The following is a 23,093-nucleotide window of genomic DNA, read 5'->3' as shown; positions in this document are numbered from 1 at the left end:
ATTGGAAGTAATATCTGTTTGCTTCTGTAAAATGTCACTGCTGGTTTTTCGTACTTGTGCCATTGTAGTAGTAGGCAGTTCTTGTTCACCCAAGACTTAACTTTGCTCAATACTTGTGATTCTTACTCTCTACATTCAAGGTCTCGTGGAAAATAGTCTTGACTGGAGGAGAGCTTACTACCGCAGCATTGTTTGGCCTATGTAGTCAGTACCAGCAGTGCAGAATATTTCAAGGGGCCAACATAACTGCCTTCAGTAGCAGTTTAATTTACAATCATTCAATTTGCAGTCACTGAAAATGTATATAGTAAAGTTGTAAATGTACTCATCCTTTAGGTACAAGTGCACTGTGTCTGTTGATGTTGATACTGAACATAAAATAGTTCTTTGCTCTACAAACCGTGATATTTATCATAACAATAGATACTAATACTTGAAACCCCTAGTGATTTACACTTGGCTTGTTTGTTAAATGGATATTGTTGTCAAAATAATGTTCATGGAACTGGCAGTTTATCTGCAAAGCCCACTCCTTTTAAGAGAGAAATTGCCAGAAATAAACTGTAATGCCATGGTATGTCCTGTTAGGCATGTTACATGGTAATATTTGAAGTCATCTGTCATCTGTCATTTATAGCTGGCTTTTTAAATATGCTTTGATTCTTATAGAATATCATACTCTGCTTGCCAGGCAAAAAACAAAGTACAACGAATTTCTAGGCAGCAGCAATTGCTAAGTTATTACTCTTAATTTTGAATCATTATAGAAAAAATATTCAAATATTTCCTACCATAGAGCAACACTACTCATCATAGTTACCTTAATAAAAAACACAGTTTGTCCAGGTACTGTAATCCTTAGCAACCAATGCAATGTTTGCTTTTAAAAAGGTGACTGGTAAATGCTACCCGCTGATTGGTTGCTAATAGGTAATAGAACCTATAGAAAACTTTGCACCTTTTATAAAAACCTCATAAAAGTATTTTCTCCATCAGTGTAAACTTGTAGTAAGTATATATTGTTAGTGATATACAGTATATTTTGATTAATAACACAGTTAGAGCCTATTTTATTTTCTTAGAATATTTCCCTGTGCAAATGATTTTCTACGGGAAATGGGCATTTTAGATCCATAAGTCTAATTTACAAATGCTACACCTTTGTTCAAGTGAAATATTTTGGAATTGGTCAGGATTATAGATTTAAATATAAGTTACTTAAAAGGTAATCTTTTTTTTATAAGTTCGTTTGAAGGTGTCTTTGGGAGGTAATTGTTTCAAAGAATAAAATCATTAATTTTCTGTAGCCAACACATCCTGGGAGGTTTGACAAGTAATCCTGCTGGCTTGCCATACATAATGCACAGCCCTATGGTTCAGACACACTCTCTTTAATTACGTGATTTCTAATTTTGGCGAGTGCCCAGATGTGACTGTCTTTTGAAACCATGGGAGTTCATCTGAATTTCTTTTGCTAAAATGTTCTCCAGTAAATTTAATCATAAATTTTGTAAGAAATTAGTTTCGTGCTAGTTGACAATGTAGTTTTTGAATACTGTGGGAGAAATCTTTGCTTTAGCTTGCAGATTATGGTAGTCATTTGGTATTAAGTTGTTAAGGGAGAAGTTGTAATTCTTTTGACAAAGCTAACTCTATTGTATTAGTGTCTGACTGTCTGGCCCACCTATAAGACAGACCGATATTTGCCTTTCAAGTAGTACTTGAACTTTTTATATTTCTGAAGAGGGAGAGCCCTATGAAAAATTAAAATCCATGCTGCTCATTCATCAGCATGCCAGTCATAGACAGAGGTGCTATCAGGTGGTTAGGTATAGACATTTGAGGCCTATTGCATTGCATACTTCTCAACTTGTGACGTGCAGGTCGACAAAAAGTAGACCTGCATCTGACCCTAACCTGCTTCTTCACCACCCGCACCACTCTGGCATCATGGGCAGGGCACACAGGCACTAGTCTATAAAAAGTGGGCACAGTAATGTCATCCTCCACCTGTCAGCTCCAGTGTTTTTTGGCCAGCCTGCATATCCCTACTCTGAACATTTTAAAAGCGTGAAGGCAGACACAAAAATTGCTGCTCAACTCAGAGGCACAGTGTTGACCATTACACTTTGTGAAACTACATGTATTTTTAAGACATTAAGCCTATGTAATAAAAATGCTCTCCATTTTTTTTATGATAGCCATGTCACAGTCTGGCCACAAGCATTTTATGGCATACATTGGCACTCTGCTCATGTCCAAAGCTCTGTGCAAAATGCTCTATTGCAGGCCAAGATGAGGTCATGGTTGTGGGATGGGGCTGCTAATCAGCACGGTCCTGCAAAAAAGGGGGACTGGGGTGTATGCTCTTGGCTAGATGCCCATAAAATGTCTACCCCCCCATCCAAACATATATTAATTCAGGTATGGGACCTGTTATCCAGGATGCACGGAACCTGGGGTTTTCCGGATAACAGATCTTTTCATAATTTGATCTCCATACAATATTAATTAAACCTGATAGGATTGTTTTGCTTCCAAAAAACTAAAAATGAGATTAGTTGGAATCAAGTACAAGCTACTGTCTTATTATTGCAGAGAAAAAAGGAAATAATTTTCAAAAATTTGGATTATTACTATAAAATGGATTCTATGGTAGATGGCCCTCCTATAACTTGGAGCTTTCTGCATAATGGATCCCATACCTGTATTAACTAATGAAATCGTGTTATTTTGTATTAATTAGTGTTCTGTTTTTATCATCTCTTTTCAGCTATTTTGGACCAGCTTTTGGAGGGACGGATAAAAATTCAAAAAGCTCTTCTCTTGGCTAATCAACTCCCACAACCCAATGCTTTTGCATTATTTAAGAAGGAAGGTGGTTCAGAGTTCTCAAAAGCCCAAAAAAACAGTAAGAATAATTCCCTGCTATATTTATATCTTGTGCAAATGGTAACTCTTCCCAGTGGAATTTACAGATGCTAGTATTTTTAAGACATTAAGCCTGTTTGGTCATGCATGTAGTAGAATATTGTGATGGTATGTTACAGCCGTTTGAATGAAAAAGATATAACTAATGTATTTAATACTTTTTCTTACTTAATAATCTAGCTCTTTTGAATTTTTAACAAAGTATATTTAAAGAATACTATATTATATTATATAATCAGTGCAGCAGTTTTTTTAACCTCTAGTCATCATTGAGAATATTTTGCCCATGGTCTTATGCACATAAGCCAGGTACATTTCTTCACTTTGACAGGGTTTTTATTTTTTATTTTTTTTTCAATATTTTTTATTGAAGACGTTTTGTATTACAACATTACATTTGTTTTCCTCCTTATTGCTGTTACATATTTAATTATGACATCTTATTTTCAAATTCGACATTAGGGGCAAATTTACTTAATGTCAAATATCGAGGGTTAATTAACCCTCGATATTCGACTGTCGAAGTTAAATCCTTCGACTTCGAATATCGAAGTCTAAGAATTTAGCGCTATTCGTTCAATTAGAAGGATTTTAATCCATCGATCGAACGATTTTTCTTCAAACAAAAAAAGATTAGAAAGCCTATGGGGACCTTCCCCATAGGCTAACATTTACTTCGGTAGCTTTTAGGTGGCGAACTAGGGGGTCGAAGTTTTTTCTTAAAGAGACAGTACTTCGACTATCGAATGGTCGAATAGTCGAACGATTTTTAGTTCGAATCGTTCGATTCAAAGTCGTAGTCGAAGGTCGAAGTAGCCAATTCAATGGTCGAAGTAGCCAAAAAAAACATTCGAAATTCGAAGTTTTCCCGAGCTAAGTAAATGGACCCCTAGTTGTTGAGCACACAATGCATTATTTTTCAAATCAATGATGCTTATATGACATCAATATAATTGGGGTGGTTGTATGGTGTAAATATTTAAAAAATAGCAAATACAACTGGAGTATATAAAATAAAAAGGGGAGATAACTAACAGAGAAATAACCACTGGTGCTTGTTCTGGGGCAAGTTAAATCTCAGTACAATAATGTAGACTAGCAATACTGGATCCACGGGTCCCAAACCTTCGTGAATTGTTTCTGTCTGTCCAATGTTATACTTGTTAACTTCTCCCTAATGAATACCCTATCCATTCTAGCTTTGACTTCCGAAAAGGCCAATTGTGGGGTTAACCATGCTTTTGCTATAACCTGTTTAGTAGCTGTAAAAAAGTGTGTGATTAAGGTATATTGCGCCTTGGTAAGAGCGTCAATTGTTTTGTTTAATAAAGCCTCCTCCGGGCATTTAGGTATGGCTATCTGTAAAACTGTGTGGATTCGTTGGTATAGCCTTATCCATAGCCGTTGCACTTTATTTCAATACCAGAGTATATGTGCCATTGTTCCTGCCACAGCACAACCTCTGAAGCAAAGGTAGCTAAAGGAGAACCTCTTCTGCAAGGTGGCTAGTAAATGTCGTATTTGGTGATATCTATAAAGTCTGGGATGTTGTACCTATCTTTTAGAACAGTCCAGCTAATAATTTTTTCGTGTAGTTTGTAATGCCGCATATGTGTCCAGGTTGTTGGCAATCCACCAGCTAAATTGTTTAGGTTGCATTCCTGGTAGGAAATCTTGGTTATTAAATAAGGATGCTACCGGTTGGTGCTTTGAGATCCAATTGGATTTGGCTTTTATATTGTGCCATATGGAAAGGGTGTGCCTTATTGTTGAGGAAAGTTACAAGCCTGTGGGAAGTTTTATGTGTCCAGAGAAAGTCCCCAAGGAATTCGTTTTGACATAGCCTGTTCAAGTAAGACCCATTTTGGCGGTTGTGTTGTGACAAACCAATTTAACATTTGTGATCCTTGGGCTGCTATATAATATTCACGAAGGTTTGGGATGATCAGTCCCACATTGTTCTGTGCCTATATATTAGGCCTCGTGCAATTCGTGGCCGCCTATTGCTCCATATGAATCGGAAGTCTCTGACAGGTTTTTATCAACAAAACTGACATAAAACCAAATTGAATGTTACACCTGTATATGTAAGTTGTAACTTCATGAACATATGTTTCAATAGCAACATTCTACCTAAATGTAGCATTGCTTAGATGCTAGTTCATAAAAGTAAGTCAAGATACATCCTGCCTCTTCCAGCAACCTCCCCGAGACCTGCACTGTGGGCCCCACACATTTTCCCAATCCTAATGAGAGCTTTACTTTGTATAGGAAATATCTTGTTAATTTAATCATTTGGCATCAGTCTATTATTTTCTATTTTCTTGTTTGTTACCATAAAACTTCACTCAGAATACAAGTTTATTGCTATGCCTTTTTATTGTTTTTATTTAATAGCTTGAGGGCTGGGTAATGTGGGACCAATTTGGATGTCACCAGTTAATATAAAGGGTGAAGATATTTCTTAACAAATTTTTTCTTTGACACCACTAGGCTAAAGACAACAATAGATACCTGCTCTAAAATTAGCCAGGTCCAAGTACTTTTAGTTAACAACGCTATTGACTCATCCAATACCTATTTACAATAATTAAATGCTATTCTGAATAGTCACTCTGTATGCAAATCAAAAATTCAGTCACATCAGAATTTCCCAAGTGATAATTTAAAGCAGGAGCGTCCTTACTTTTCTAATACGAGGTTTATTTTTAATGATGATGTTCCATTATGATCTATATACAAAAATTTCTTATTTAACCTTAGCGTAATAAATATCTGAATGAAAAGTATGAAATAGGAAGGTGATTTAGACAAGCTGTTAATTGACAGTGTCTTGAGATCTACTGATCACCAGCTAAAGGTCTACTGGTAGATTGTGTCTATATAAAATGCTTCACTTTTCTGGTATTCAGGGCCACCATCAGAAATCACAGAGCCCCATACGACAAAATTTGCTGGGCTCCCTGGGCTGCACCCACCCCACCACAAGTCCCACCCACAGGTTCATCAGAGGGGGCCCTGTAAAAAAAAAAAAATACACATTGGTGGCTGGGATCTCCCACGTGTTAATAATAATAAAAAAAAAAACTATGTTGGTCAGGCCCCTCGGCACATAAATAAAAAAAACATTGGTGGTCAGGGCCCCCCTTAAAAAAACCATTTGTGGTCAGGACCCCACATTTAAAAATATTGGCCCCCACATGTTATAAAAACATTGGTGGCCAGGGCCCCCCTTGCACGTCCATGTAAAAAAAATTGTGGCCATCCCCCCACCCCAGAAGTTTAAAAAAAATTGGTGGCCATGGTCCCCCCATAAAATAACAGGAATCTGCTATGTTGCAATTACTTGATTAACAGGGCCCACGTGCTTTCAGTGATCTGCCAACTTTGGAAGGGAGAGGGGGGCAGCACAGGTGGCTGCATCTTCTTCCAGTGACAGCATTTTCTTCCCTTACGGGTCACAGAATTTTAAGTCCCGGTACAACTGCATGGCAATTGGATGAGCTGAAGGGGAACCTCCGCTAACCAATCCCCGAGCAGCTCAACCGGGACTTAAACTTCTGTGACCAATAAAGGAAGGGGAATGGACAGAAGATGCCTCCACCTGTGCTCCCACCCTCCCTTCCAAAGTCGGCAGCTCACAGACAGCAGGGGAGCACGGCTAATCAAGTAAATGCAGCATCGCCATGCCTCCCTTGCTCTCCGGGCCCGGTACAACACTCCCCACTGTCCCTCCCTGATGGCGGCCCTGCTGGTGTTACTTGGAACCCGTTCTGTCATCAAACTGAGGACTAAAACTAAAGAACTGCATAATTTAGAATGAGCAGAAACGCCAATCACTTTACTTAAAAAGACTGAATGAATACAACATGAGAACAAAGAGAATAAATCCCAGTGTGTTTTACAGGTACTGTTGACTTAAATGTACCAAATCTCTTATTTTTGGATTAGGTTAAATACTAAACCCTAACACTAATGTGCATATTTGAATTTGAGACATATGTAAAAATTGCATCCTCTATGAATAACAATTTTTATATTCATTTAGTTGTCCAGAACATTTAAAGTCACATGACTTTTTAAGGATTCAAATTTGGTGTTATATTTAATTTGTTTGCAATTTTATTTACTAAATGTTTGTTTATTTTTATTGAGATGTACTTTTCTATCATACGTGATGAATTGTGTTGGTGCGATTACCTATATGAGCCATATCAATCAAAATCATATCAACCAATCAAATATTCAAATGCACGGAATCCAGGATTTGGTTTGGAATTCAGCCAAGGTTCTGCCTTTTTCAGCAGGATGCGGATGAATCCAAGTGTCTGGCCGAACCGAATTCAAAACTAAAAAATCATTTGACTTTTTATCATACAAACAAGAAAGTCAAAAAGTATTTGTGTGCGGTGCTCTTTCCACCTCATTTCCCTAATTTCCATATGCAAATTTGGATTCGGTTTGGTATTCAGACAAATCTTTCAAAAAGGATTTGGAATTCGGCCAAATCCTGAAATAGTGAATTTGGTGCATCCCTAATTCACTTTCTTGTTTTTTTTTTTTTTGCTTACCACTCCTTCTCCCCACCCTATGTAGGAATTGAAAATAGACATCAATATCTACATGAAAAGAGATGCCACTTTTTCTCTTTTATACAATGTGGGATACTGCTCAGTGTGTATTTGTAATGTAACATAAAAATGCCTTGTTTACTGACTTTTTTCTGTTCTCTTACACATATATGTCAATGTCTATGTAAAGTTAAAGCAAATATACGTATATATTAACCTCACCTAGCAGTTGCTAATAAAAAAGGTGTTTTTGTTGCTGCTATTATTTGGCATAATTGTTCTTGAAGGGGTACTTTGGAGATCGCAGTGCAGGCACAGCATCAGTGTTTCACTAGAAACTTCTAATTATATATTAAGAAAGTAACTAATTGCACAGTGCAAATTAACCCCAATTTTCATATGAAATATGGGAGAGAAAGTTCATGCTGGGTCCATGCTGTGTTGAATAATGGAAATGTGTATCTGCGTCACTTTTGGCCTAATTATTTCAAGTCAGTTATAGGTTGGTTTCACACATGGTGGGTGCCAATGCAGGCTACTGCTGAAATTGAATACTGTCCATTTTCTTTTATATTAATTCGCTGAGTATCTGTAATAAAAGTGTAGCATGTTTGTCTGCAGTCTGTATAACCCTGAAAATATTAAAGGTGCCTTGTAACCTTTGGAAAGAAATGTTGTCCAGTTCTTCTGGATTAATAAAGAGGTGAAATAGGTGGTAACTGAAACACTATACACCATTATCTGCTGGGTAGCTTTTAGCAATTAACATATAATGTCAGCGACATCCGTGTGCTCAAATTGGCAACTTCATAGTGGAGCAAAATCCATATTCTAGAGAAAATGTAACAATTGTCTAACAAGACTCAAAGCACCAGAGTATGATGAATCTCAAATATGGAATTAAATTTTTTTTAAAAACTCAAATTGAGTATGGATAACTCCCTAGTCAAATTTGACAGTTTTGACCATAAAAAAATGCAAAAATTCGAATTTTCACTTCGAACTTTAATAAATCTGCCCCTTAGTTATGAAATGTCACTAAGAACAACCTATAATGTTATATGTTGTAGGTTATTTATGGCTCTTGTGTCTCATATATTTAGAACGATGTTAGAACCCTAAACATTTAATAACACACATTGTATATATTCTTTTTAGCTAACGGTGACTTTACTAGGTTTGGCCGTCCTTAGATTCCTGAGATCGTAGGTTCAGCTTGATGATTTACTGCAAAATTGCTTCTAAATTGAAGTAGAAAATGTTTTGCAGACCTGGCAGCTTTCAAGCTTTGCACCCATTTGTCACCCAGCATTTCCCTTTGTGTATGGAACAAGAATTAATTAGGCGCTCGGCAGGAAAACTTTATGGCTATAATTTATATACGTGGAATAACCATTAAAGAGACATCTATGCTTTGTTTGAACCCTTTTTTGTTAACACACACTAATTATTATAATGTTATGTAGGGAAGATTTGCTAGTTTTTTGGCTGTATATTTTTTTTCCTATTTACATATACAAACCATTTATGTTATGTTAAACACTTGCCTCTTTCATGGTTTACTGTCTTCTTTCTGTAAAAACAAAAAAGGAAACAAAAAGTAGATTGATGCATTCAGTTATTTGACCCTTTTCTTTGACCGAAGAAGCCATTTAAAAAAATCTCTGGCCAATTTATTGTTTGTTAAATAAGGGGATCATTCTGTAAACTTAAGGTAATTGTTTGGCATCTGTAATGAGTGTATGAAGAAACCTGCAATGCCTTGACTGAAAAGCAGCATTTTTACTGTTTCAAACATCCTGGCTCCTTGTGAAACACACATCATAATAGGGTTCTATTCAGACCAGTTAAGGGCTGTGGAGTCGGTAGATAAATCCTTTCACTCCTCAGGTTATGGTACCTCCAACTCTGCCTCCTCTGTTTTTAAAGGTACCCATGGGGCAGCCATTCAAGCTGAAAAAAAGAGGAAAATGCACAGGTTACATAGCAGATACCCGATAAAACACCATTGTGTTGGACAAGTCTTATCTGTTATGTGCTATGTAACCTGTGCCATTTCTCCTTTTTTCCAGCTTAAATGGCTGCCCCCATGGCTACAAAGGAGCCTATATATAAACTATAGTAGTCTTTCTAAAACAAACACATATATTTTACCAGTACACGCTAACAGTATGTTATATATATATTTATATTTTTCAATAATGTTTTTATTATTTAAAGTTCGTCATATCCATAAAAAGGTTAATTTCAGTAATAGTATAGTCATATATTACACATTCGTGCAAAACGAAAAATCTAATAAAGACATTCTGATTAATACAAACGTGAATGTGTATTTTTTCAACGTGTCTATTGCTTAAACAAATTTAACATAGTACAAGCTGAATGAAATCTGAAATCATTTAAGAAATAATAACGGCATTCACACTTGGCTGCTATTTCTAAGCAGGATAGAAGTGAGGGACTTTTTCTTTTTTTTCTTTTTCAAACAAAGAACAATAACCACAAAACGTTCAAATAATCTGGATGAAGTTAAATAGGCCCATTGGTTGCCCCAGATGTGGATGTTTGAGGTATCCATTGTTGCCTATGTGTTGGTTGGCTCTAGGAGGCAGCCAATCACATTGTCAAGTTGTGGTTAGGATCAAGGGGTTGGTGCCTCATAAGCTTTCCAAGTCATACCATGAAGTATAACAAAATGTAGAGACTGTGAATTGTCTGATGTCGGGGGGGGAGACTTAAGACACCATGGGGCAGATTTATCAAGGGTCAAATTTTGAAGTACAAAAAACTTCGAAATTCGACCATCTAATTAAAAAAATTTGAATATCGAATTCGAAGTTTTTTCAACAAATTTGGCAATCCTGCGATCGAATAAAAATCGTTCGAATCAAACGATTCAAACGATTTTAGCGATCGATCGAAGGATTTTCCTTCGACCTCTAAAGACTTAGAAAATGGTTGTAGAAGGTCCCCATAGGCTAACATAGCACTTCGGCAGGTTTAATTTGGCGAAGTATTGAAGTCGAAGTTTTTTTTAAAGAGGCAGTACTTCGATTGTCGAATATCCGAACGATTTTTACTTCAAATCGAGGTAAATTCAAAGTCGTAGTATCCTATTCGATGGTCGAAGTATCCAAAAAATTACTTAGAATTTTGAATTTTTTTACTTCGAAAATTCCCTCGAATTCACTTCGACCCTTGATAAATCTGCCCCCATGTGTCAAAAAAATTGCTAGTTTGGGCGGTCTTGTTCAGGGATGCATCTAGCCAGTCCATGTGGAATAAAATTGTAGCTTATTTTTTACTAGGTTCATAGGTGGTGGGTTAGGAGAAAGCCATTCTTGTAATATAGCTTTTTCTGGCTGCTGTGGCTAACCTTTCCACTAAAGCTTTGTTTGCTTTTGGTATTTGTTGTACCCCTCTGAGCTTACTGAACACGGCCCATTCTAAGTTGGGTGTAAATGTTTGTTTTATCAGCGATTATCAATAGTCATAGACATCCAGCCAAAATACATTAAAAGTTGGGCAGAACCATATACAGTAAGCCAGAGATGCTTCTACTGTTAAGCATCTTGGACATGTTGCATTGGTCAGTAGGCCCATTTTGAACCTCCATAATGGTTTCAAGTGAGATTGATGTAAGAGTTGCAAGGCCATAATCTGATATTGACTGGATGGTAATATTCCCATACACTTCCCATGGAGTTTGGCAACATCATGTGTGGTAATGTTCTGTATGATGTTGGACCAATTCCCAAAATGGGTGTCATCCAGGAGGGGTCTAAATTCGCTCTAATGAGTTTGTGGATGTAGGAGATGGGACATGCAGTATTGGCTCCTTTCCATATGTGATTTAAGGTGTTAGAGTATATTATATTTTAATTACTTTAAAACCGTTCCTTTAATATGCTAATCTATTTTTCATGTTGATTGAGAGAAGTTCACAGCATACAAGGCATTTTATAATTGCCAAAGTTCAAGAATATAAACCCCATCTTTTGGTAATTCTGAACCAAAATCAAAGTTAAACTATATAAACCAAAAACAATTGAAAAAACAACTTATATTTTCATTGAACCTGGCATATAGCTGTAGAATAGCTGTTAAATAGAATCCAAAATTAACTAAAGTATTGTTCTTAGAAACAGAATTGCTTCTGCCATATCCTGCTTCATAGAAGCTATTAAATCTGATTATTTTCAGTGCTTCTATTTAAAGTTATGTTTGGCAACACTGACTCCAGATACCCAAAATTGCTTCTGACTTCACTACTCCGAATCCACAGCTCTGCTTAAGAAAGCACTGCATTCACAGGTCGATGCGGTACTTGCTCGATGAAACCTTGCAACCTATTAAGTAGCTATGGGACAAGTTTTTATCTGTGGTCAAATGAGCTGTTGACTGTTGAGCTGTGGAGGGGCCAAGTTGGCAGCTGAATTGGACCTTGTTTTAGCCAGCTTCAAATTTTGAAGGGCCTTTGTTTGCTTTATGTAATGAGCATAGCTAAACCAATAGATGATAAAACTGTTTGAAGGTAAAATATCTATTTGTAATGTATACATTTTACAAGCACAAATTTATTTAGCAAGAAATACACAGTAGTGTATGAGAACAAAGTTTTTTTTATACAAGGCTACCATATTACTTTTATAATAAAAAGTCAGTACAAAACAGGAAACCTCCTTCTTCTAATATGACATTTATTTTGATTTGTAGCCACAGACTTCAGGTCAGTTAATTATCAATGCTAGGCTGACAACATGTTGCTGCAATGGCATACCTTGATCTTGCCATACCCCCTTTAAAATATCTTTGGGGGCCTGACATGCTTCATTCCACCCAGCTCAGTTCTCAGAAGAAGCAGTATAGGGGAAACTACCATACTACCATAGACTTGTAGTTCAGGCTCTCTTGCACCACCCAAGGTAGTTATACCACTGTGTTGCTGCATATTTCATATATAAATCACTTGTTCTCTAATAGAGTAGTTCATTTCTGTTTTGTTCTTGCATAGGGTAGTGTAATCAAATGATTCATTTTTTTTTTACTCATCAATATAGTTCCAATGCCAGAATAAAGCAAGGAGAACTGTGCATTGTAGTGATGATCAACATGTCTGATAGCTGTCATGACGAACTTCCCTTTTGACATGAATAGGAAATTCTATGTATTGGTTTGCATGCTTTTCTTTTAGGAGCATTGGAAACGTGTCTCTTAGACCTCACAAGGTATTCAGATGACAGAGGTCATGCATCACTCTGTTCATTTATCTCTGCAGTGGATTAGCATAGAATTGTACGTCATAAAAGAACCACTTGGTCTAGAACCTCTTAGTCTACCATGTGCACTGATTTAAGCATTTGATGCTAGTTTTAATATAAATATTTAATATTGTTTTGCATCTATTCCATACATATTTGATTTCCTTTACTGAAAAATTCCATTCAATATTTGCACACAAGGTGCTATATTTTATCACCCTTTCTTTAAAAATGTTTTCCCCCCTTCTCTTTCCAAAATGGTTATATTAATGTAATAAAGCATTTTTTTTAAAGTAGTTCTCTATTTAGACCAGGGTTTCCAACTTCATAGCAAGATAGTGCCATATAAAGTCAGACCTAGATGTTGGAGGTCTAACTAAAACAGTGAAAGTTCACAGTTTTATGTAAGTCTACTATTCTCCCTAGTCCTCTTATGTTCTTTCTATTCCTCTACCCCTGTTACTTGTGTCTTCTTTTATATCTGTCTCCTTACATGCTCTTCTAGTGCACTTTTTTATCCTGTTCCCTCCTTGGTTCCTCATCTTTTCTTACCCTTCTTATTGTTTCTTGCTCTCTCTTTTCTGTTTAGCCCCCTCTTTTTGTAATTGTCTTTATTTTGCTTCCTTTAACTTCTTTTCTGCTTTCCCTTTCTTTTTCTCTAATTTTGCTCACCCGTTCACTTTGTTTTCTGCTCTCTAATTTTTACCAACTAGGACAGAAAAGAGTGCAAGGTTCCTATGTTAGTAGGGGAAAAAAGAAAACAAATATGGAAATACTTTGTTTTCCCCTGTTTTTCCCAGACAAGGTGGCAACGTTACCCCATCCTTTTTTCCCCTTTTTTGACCCTGCACCTGTCTATTTTTACGCTTCTGGCAAACGATAAGCTACACAGACATAAAATTACATTTAAGGAGGTAAGCAGCAGAGATCTGCAACCTGAAATCTATCCCACCCTCCTTGTATTACTATATTTTTTGCAGACATTAGACATTCCAGATGTCTTTCCTATGCTGTCATTAACATTAAACTGATTCATTCAGTCTGTATTAAGTGTTGGGTGGAACAATTGTGCATAGAGCGCATGTTGTTGCACTGCAGTGCTGCCTTGCGCTAAGCCAAGTCCATATTGTAAAATCTTAGTTGGCCTGCACAGAGCTTGGTTCAAATTAAACAACTTTGAGATGAATAAGAACATTTAAATTTTACCTATCCTGATCAACAAATACAGTGTCTGGACCGGCGGGACAACAGGAAAAGCCTCCATGGGCCCCACCACTCCCCTCTTACATAATTACATAGTTACATAGTTACATAGTTAAATCGGGTTGAAAAAAAGACAAAGTCCATCAAGTTCAACCTCTCCAAATGAAAACCCAGCATCCGTACACACACCCTCCCTACTTTCATATAAATTATATATACCCATATCTATAATAACTATAGAGTTAAGTATCACAATAGCCTTTGATATTATGTCTGTCCAAAAAATCATCCAAGCCATTCTTAAAGGATTTAACTGAATCAGCCATCACAACATCACTGTCCTGACTGTGAAGAACCACTTACATTGCTTCAAATTAAATTTCTTTTCTTCTAGTCTAAAGGGGTGGCCTCCGGTACGGTGATCCTCTTTATGGGTAAAAAGGTCCCCTGCTATTTGTCTACAATGTCCTCTAATGTACTTGTAAAGTGTAATCATGTCCCCTCGCAAGCACCTTTTTTCCAGAGAAAACAACCCCAACCTTGACAGTCTACCCTCATAATTTAAGTCTTCCATCCCTCTAACAAATTTAGTTGCACGTCTCTGCACTCTCTCCAGCTCATTTATATCCCTCTTAAGGACTGGAGTCCAAATCTGCACTGTATACTCCAGATGAGGCCTCACCAGGGACCTATAAAGAGGCATAATTGTGTTTTCATCCCTTGAATTAATGCCCTTTTTTATGCAAGACAGAACTTTATTTGCTTTAGTAGCCACAGAATGACACTGCCCAGAATTAGACAACTTGTTATCTACAAAAACCCCTAGATCCTTCTCATTTAAGGAAACTCCCAACACACTGCCATTTACTGTATAACTAATTTAGTCTATAACTCTTGAACCTTGAATGTTCATTTTACAAAATTTGGCAGAAAAGTTTGAACACATTTCTGTCTTTTTTATGTGTTATTACAGTCTTGCTAATGAAGGTGAACAGGCCCGGACTGACAATCTGTGTGTTCGGGCAATTGCCCGATGGGCCGTTCAACAAACAGTTAAAATGGGCCGCTCTCCTTAGTAAAGCTCAGGTCCGGGTTCACGTCCGAGTTCCGACTGCCATAACAAGCATATTCGCACAAATAAGGCACATAAACGAAGCAACACACAGGTGTGACATAATCACGCCTCTCTCTCGCGCCCTGTTGCCATGGAGAGGATCGGATCAACATGGCTTCTAAACAGGTGCAGCAGGGAGGAACAGGACGGAGCAGCAGCAGCCGGGCTTCTGAGACACGGGGAGCGCAAAGTGAGCTGCTGAATGATAGCCTCTATCAGCTAACAAAAACAAATACAGCCTGCGTTAAAGCTGCCTGCTCTTTGCCCTTCCCGCTCCCAATGAATTTCCTGCACTACACAACAAGGGGGGCGGGGTCGCAGTGGGCCACAGCAACAAGCAGGTCGGGGGAGAAGAAATATCGAGCAGTTACAGCTGTGCTGCCAGGTGAGGAGTTGGGACAAAAACGCAGGGTTTGCAGACAGAAGAGTTACTGCCTAGCCCCCCTCCCCCTTTATTCACTCACTGAAAAGCTGCTCCTGATGTGTAGGTATTAGACTTAAATATCCAACAAAATCTAAGGCAACAAAATCTAATCCTACTGTAATGTAAAATCTGAGCCTGTGATTTCTGTTTTTCATGATTTCTTGTTTTCATGCATCTACCTCATGTATTTTATATTCTCTGATGAAAACACAGTATGCATCATTCTCCTCCAACAGTTATATTATGTCCCATTGCAAATCTTTTTAATGTTGTCTACAGGTCAGAGCTAAAATCAGTTACAGTGTTTTTAGGGCAAGGCCAGACGTGGCGTTTTTGCAGCGTTTTTTAGTTGCGTTTTTAAAAAAGAACAGCCAGGCGTAAATATGCATAAACTGCACTACCACTTAAACTAATGGAAAACGCACTATGACAATTCATACAGGGCGCTTGCAAGCTGAAATCTGAAACAGGATGCCAGTATTGGCGTTTTTTAGCAGAAACACCAATACTTCAAGAAACTACCAAATCAATAGACTCTATGGGATCTGTACGTTTGAAACCACACTTTACGTAAATATGCAGCGTATTTTAAATATGGCGTCCAAATTCAATGAGAACAATGAAACAATGAGAAGTGCATGTTGGGAAATGAATCCTACATGCTGAAAAACGCATGTTGACGGTCACATGTGGTTTCAGTGGTGTATTTATGCCTGGCTGTTCTTTTTTAAAAATGCAACGCAAACACGTCGCAAAAACGCCACGTCTGGCCTTGCCCTTAGACATGTGCTACTACATATTACTTGGAGGATGCAAGCAATTGTCCAACAAAAACTTCTATTTAGTCCCCTATCGGCTAATGTTACATGGGGCTGAAAATCAGTCTGTGGGCTGCTTCAATTTTTTTGCCCAGGCTGCTTTTTACTCCCAGTCCGTCCCTGAAGGTGAATTGGCGTTTAAGCTGCAAGTCACCGTTTCCCTAAGAGACCTGCTTATCTTAAATTGTTACAATTGTTTCTTTGTTTATCCTAAATTGTTACAATAGTATTTAAGTATCTATTCTGGGCTCTCTGCCAAAAGCCAATTAAGTTTTAGAAACTTTGTAACTTTTTCTGGCTGTTCAATGCAGGAGCTCAAAGAGAAAGGCGGACCATTTTAGTAACAATCGGGGACTGCGGATTGAGCTGTCAAAATCTGCACTCTCCCGCGAAAAATGTGACAGTTGGAAGGTATGCCTGCTCGGACCATCAGACGTAAAGTTAAGGAGGAGGGAGGCAAAAGTTATGGGTTGGGGGCACACATGGAGAGGGGAGGTGGTGGAGGGTGAACTCCAGGAGGCTATTGAGTTCAGCCTTTGTTGGGCCTGGATGCCTCAGTCTGATTATGAATAAATATAAGTGACTTCACTTCTGGCTGAATGTAAGCAGGTCCCACAAGCAATGTTCATAGCAGCAAAATGAGTACCAACTTTATATTAAAGGGAAAGCAAAGACTTCCCACAAAGTTTGTGTTCTGTCAGAATCCCATAGAAAAGCAAGTTAAACTACTTCAGGGAGACAATTCCACAGCTGCATAATGTTAATTTTAAAAAAAACCCTTTCACACTTATAGATGGAACCACCCTCCCCTTATTTATTTATACATATTTATCGTATCTCTTATCCAGTGTAGACAGTCCCAGCTTATCTATTATATAGACACTCCTAGGTCTTTCACCATCAAGGATTTACCTTATTTTGGTGGCTTGCATGTTTTTAATTCCCTGCTGTGTAGCTTTTCCATTTGCCACTTAGCTGCCAGATTTCCAGTTTATCAAGATCCTGATGCTAGAATGATACATTCTCGATGGAACAAACTGGCCTGCATAGTTTTTGTCATCAAGAAACACCTATACATTGCTTACAATAACTAATTGTTCTAAACATTTTAGTATTAAACTGGAGGCAGATAAGTCAAAGAAGTTTTTTCCTCCTCTTGTTCTTGTAAGAATCCACAATCATTTTCAGAGATCACAGTTGATTTATAGTTTTTATCTTTGCTGAAATGTGTTTGTAATCTTAGCTGCCATTGCATAGTCCTGATTAAAAACGAATGTCATTTAATTCCCCAAAATAAGTACGGTAAGTCTTACTAGCAGAACACTGAAAGCAGTGTTCCTGTAATGTGTTTTGTCCTGAAAAAAAAAAAAAAATCAGCCTTTTCAGATTTCCTGTACCATCTCTCCAGCTGTGGGTAATTTATTTAAATTGAACGAGGCAATTTTATTTATTTGCTTTTCTGCCAAGAGAAGGGGGTGAAGATTACTTTTTTGTTTCAATTTTTTGTTTAGCAGCAAATTAAGTTCCTTGTCTGAAGCTTGCTTAATAGAGGATTATATGTTGCATTTTGTCTTTCTTATGGCTGAGACTGCTGTCAAAACGAAGGGGTGTGGAAGTGATGGATTACAGTTCAAACGCCCTTCAGTACATGCATGACTAAAGCCTTTCTGTAGTGCATGAGCATAGAGAACAGTAATGATGCTTACACCAATATTCCTTAGCCTTCTGGTTATTCCTATTATTGGCCATTACCATGAACTTTATAGACAAGGTATTTCAATTTCTACTATGAAGGTATAGTGTATCCAAATTTTTTTATTTCATTTTGTTTTCATCACAAGGCCTACTGAGAATTCTAAAGTATGCCAAAAAAGAATGCAGTTTTTGTATTGACCGTTTAAAGGGTTTTTTTAAACGAAAAATATGTTGTAGATCAGTTCAAAGTGATTAAAGCCAGTGTCTGTCCTTTCTGGATAATTGTTCAAACGTTATTCCATTTATGTTCATGGTGAACTGAAATTCACTTAATGGCCCTCCCATTTCACTTGTTTTACTGGCTAGCCCAACCCACACTATGTTTGGAAGAAAGTCTGAGGTGCAGAATTCAACACTTTTTTTCATGTTTGATTTTTGGAGACCCTAAGGGGTTATTTATTGAAAATCGTTTGACAATTTTTTCAGATTTTCCTTCCCGAAAACTCAGATTTTAGCCTGAAAACCACAAATCTTCGGAATTTTGCACATAACCCAGCGCACATCAGGATATCTTCGTGATTTCTCCCATTGACTTCACCTCTGCAGGTCTCAGACACCGGATTTTTGGATTCAGACTTTTTCCATCCTCTGAGTATTACAAATCACAAAAAATTGTTTTTTTCACTAAAAATTCAGAATTTATAGTAAAAAAAGAAAACTCAAATTTTTCGAGTTTTTAGCATTCGGACTTTAATAAATAACCCCCTTAGACATATATGTTCTACGCCATGTTTAATCTCACTGCAGTTAATGTTGTTGCAGCAAACAGGAAAAGTAGGAATTTCGATGTGCGTTTGGATGCTCAAATATTTCGAAGAGAAACTTCGTTAATGTGCTTACCTCAATTTAAATATGGTGGGTGCATATAGGTCATAAATATGTCTTTATAAGTTGCAATTTATTAAAAATGTCCAAAGACGCAAAATAAAGACAAAAGATATACACTATTGTCCTAGACATGAGCCCATCCTAAAAAAAATGAGCTTCATGAGAGAAGTTCAAATTTGGGGCAAATTTACTAAAGGGCAAATTTTCACCCCGGAAGTCTCTGCCACACTGTGCGGGACTTCATCAGACGTTTATTTGCAGTGAATATTTATCAAAATGCAAAGTTTTGCCAAACAAATGTGGCATGAGCTTCAAATGGTTAAAAAAAAATTAACAGTTACAACTTTTAAACATTATCTTGATATGAGAAATTGCTAGCATTTTGTTTTTTTATGACTTTTTGGCATACAGGATATGATGTCACTGAAATGAGATTGTTGAGTATGTAGCTTCATCTTGTCAATTCGCCAGGTATTACTGGCGAAAAGGGTAACAAATTGGAAAGTTCACACTTTGATAATTTGCTAAAGTTGCTAAATTTACTTGTAAATGAACAAAAAATTTTTAGGCTTGGCTGTATAATTATTTTGGTATTTCTGGGTCATCACTCTTGTCTAGAGGTTTGCATGAGTGGAATAATTCTATTAAACAGCCTATAATTTGCTTTAAGGTGGGCACATCCATGCCTAACCTGGTCCTGCTGACCTGCAACCCGACCAGCATCTGCCACCCCATTATATTCCCTACATAGGTCCATTTCCCGCACCTGCAATCGTTTCCTCGCCAACCAAGCCATGCAACTGGAAGTGACATCACTTGGGAGGCAGATCAACCAGTTAAAGGGAAAAAATTGCTAGATTGGCGAGGTTAGGAAGGAAGGGCTATACTGACAGCTGAATCATATACCCAGCCAGGGTACCCACGAACTGCCTGTATGGTTGGTGAATTGTAAATTTACCCGAAACCTGACTGCTTTTTGGGTATTTCACAGGTACCTGACCAGGATTGGACTGGGCTGGCGGGACACTGGAAAAAACCCGGGTGGGCCCTGCCGACCCAGATATGATCCCTGCGTGCCCTGCTACATCGGTCCCCCGCTCCTTCACCTGTCCTCTGCTGTTGCTGCCCTCCCTTCCTTTCTCTGATTGCTGAAAAGAAAGGTGTGCACTGGGTTGGGAGGAGCTTGTGGTGGGCAAGCAGGTGGGTGGCAGGGGCCCAACAGGAGGTGTGGGGGCCCCGGGTTAGAACCCCCGGTGGCCCTCTCACACCCCTGTACCTGACCCACTGCAGGTCTGTAATTTAAAGACTATGTGCACATTTTTAAAAATAGTAATTACACTGTGGTGCTGTTGAATTATTAGTATCTGTTTATTATACATTTTTCGGTGCCTATGTGCCAAATGTTATGTAGTGATGAGCAAATTTTTCACCAATTTTCCATGTGAAAATTACACCCATCGACAACAATGGGGGAAAAAAATTGTTGCGCGTCAAAAAAACTTTTTGCTAATTGTCTTTGATACGTTTTGCAAATTTTCATGAATTTTTGGCAAAATTTAGGGCAGATTCGCCCATCACTAGTTATAATCTTTTGTTACTCAATAGTTGAGCACAGTGAGGCCAATAAACTGTGATGTAAAACTGTACAGCTCTGAGATTTAAAACAAATTCTTTTGCTGCAGAATTTGGGGTCTGAATATTATGGCTTATTGTTATTCTGAGTTTATAATCTCTGCCGTGCTTTAATAATTTTTCCTCATGCCTGGGTAGTCCGCGAGTTGCACAATAATCACTCTCACAGCTTTGTAATCAATGCCCACAGTAATAGGATTCCTCTGGCCACTGGCAATTAATAAATTTGTGTCTTTTTTTAAAACACTAGCAAGTCGGGTCTGAAATACGACTGACTGGCTTTGCTCATTTGCATATTTATTGCAGTGGAAAAATTCTTGCCGAATGATTGATGTCAGACCTGCCTCTTGAATTCCAAGCAGCACATTATTATGAAATGAAAAATGCCGGCCCTAGAGTTGATTAAAGTTGAAGACAGTGGAATCTGTGTTTTTTAAGATTGTGGGAGAATTAAAGGCATATTTTAATGGATGTTGACAAGAAGTGAGCCAACAAAAGCAAAGCAAAGGATTTGCTTGAAAAGATTTAATCAGACGTGTTTCTTGGGGGATTAATTGCTGGGGATGACTGGTGCAAGTGGCAGGCTTTGTGGATTTAAATGAGAATTGTTCTTGAGGGTAAGGAATGGAGATAAGTACAACAAAATATAGACTACTACAGTTAATGTTATTTCACACGTAGAGCTTTGAATTCCCCACCCCGTAGAAATTCTATTTTTTTTTTTTGTTTTACTTTCTTTTGTAAAGACACAACCTTATTTTGAGGAGAATTCGTTAGGAGAATTCGTTTTTTTTTAAATAATATTTTATATTCTGTGGCTGTCTTTCTTTTAGGAAGAGACTGAGAAGGAAATGCTGCGTTTACCACACATTAATGGATTTACATATTCATCATTCCAGTAGAAAAAAAAACCTGCTGCTGTATTCAGATTACAATGACACAATCCGATGAATGTGACCTTTACCAAACCTGCAGCATTTTCTCCATTCAGAGTGACCAGTGCAAGCAAAATCACTACAGCAAATAGAAAACGTTTACATAGCACGTCTAGCTTTTCAGTCATGTAATATTTAAACATCCAGTTCAGACAAATTGAACTGGATAGACTTTTATCAGTGCTGTTGTTGAACACTGTTGATTTGATGTATCTCCTTATACTGCCTTTTGATGCATAGTTAGTCCATAGTAATCCACAGAGCATACTATTTTTAGAGTTTGATTAAAAAAATAATACATTTAAAAAGTTACTGGCCTAAAAGTCAACAGCGGCTAGTGTTGCCTGGTCCTTCCCTTTAATGGTAAGCTGCTGCTTATGTATTTTTGACCTAGTTGTATATTTCTATATGTTCTGCCTTGTTTTGATGGCTGTTTCCCATAGCATTCTTTTTAAATAAACAATAGGGAGAGCATTTAACAAACATGCTTTACAGTAAGGTTCACCATACTTTCCCATCTACAGCATTTTTGGATGCTGTTCATGTTGCAGCATGCTGGCACAGTGGTAAGCACTGCTGCCTTGCATGACACCTATATGCTGGTCCTGGTCTGGGAATTGACAAAATATAAGCAAACCAGCTGTTTTTCTGATTATGAAATGTTCCTTGTTCAAAGCATATTTTAATGAATTCTATGTGTATTGTTTCTTACTTTAACAACTATAGAAAATTGTCTGTGATGTTGAGTGACATCATTTTGCTTTCCTATCAGTATTTTCAATTGCAAACATTTTGATGTTGAGACTCATTTCACTGTATTTCCCAGTGTCCCATAAAGCCTTATGGAAATAGGTAATTTCTTTATTTATTCATGTACTGAGTTGAGCAAATCATTTGTATGCTGGTCTTGTCAGCCATATGGCTATTGTTGGTCAGGCCCTGTTGCAAATGTTGTGTTTACATGTAGAGTATAGTAGCTGTACTGCCAAAGGAAAAATGTGCAATAAAGGTTCCCTGGGCAGTAAAATGGTTCTGAAGGTACTTTTTTAATAGGATTGAGGATTTTTTTGTTATCCTCTCGATTGGTTTTATTTGCTTGAGGAATGCAAATACTTACTTGGCTTCTTTAGAAATGTATAACAATCAATACAATAAACGTGTAGCCTGATATTTTAGAGGCGAATGCCATATGAAGAAATGGTAGCTCCAGCTGTTTCTGTAATTGATTCAACAATCCAGTTGATGAAAAGTATATCAACTTTATGAAATTTAAACATTTTCCAGTTTTTTAAGGTTTTTATTGGTGATAATTAGTTACATTACAAAACTTAGTGGCAAAGATATCATCTTGCCATACCCTCCTTTTTCTGTTTTTAATAGAGAATCAAATTAATATCCATGCTTTACTAAACTGCTTTTAACCCTATTCCTATTTATAATAGTTCATGTTAAAAATGTATTGCGGTGTAGTTATGTACCATGACATATACCCTATCTACTAATTCAGACCTGAATCTAGCATGAACATAAGTGGTCTGTTGTCATTGAAGTTAAGATTCTGGTAGGCGTGTGTGTTTTCATAAGCTATAGTATACAAAGTAATGTACAGATAGTCAAT

The 23,093-nt window shown here is 37.4% G+C and overlaps 1 pseudogene; it reads left to right on the top strand.

Annotated features, from left to right (window-relative positions):
* The window catches only part of LOC108707484, a 100,722-nt pseudogene that overhangs the window by 4,826 nt on the left and 72,803 nt on the right, over positions 1-23,093 (top strand).

The sequence above is a fragment of the Xenopus laevis genome, chromosome 2L (assembly GCF_017654675.1).
Source record: "Xenopus laevis strain J_2021 chromosome 2L, Xenopus_laevis_v10.1, whole genome shotgun sequence".
Lineage (NCBI taxonomy): Eukaryota > Metazoa > Chordata > Amphibia > Anura > Pipidae > Xenopus > Xenopus laevis.
The sequence above is the reverse complement of the archived record's forward strand: the minus strand, read 5'-3'. Positions and strand labels throughout refer to the sequence as shown.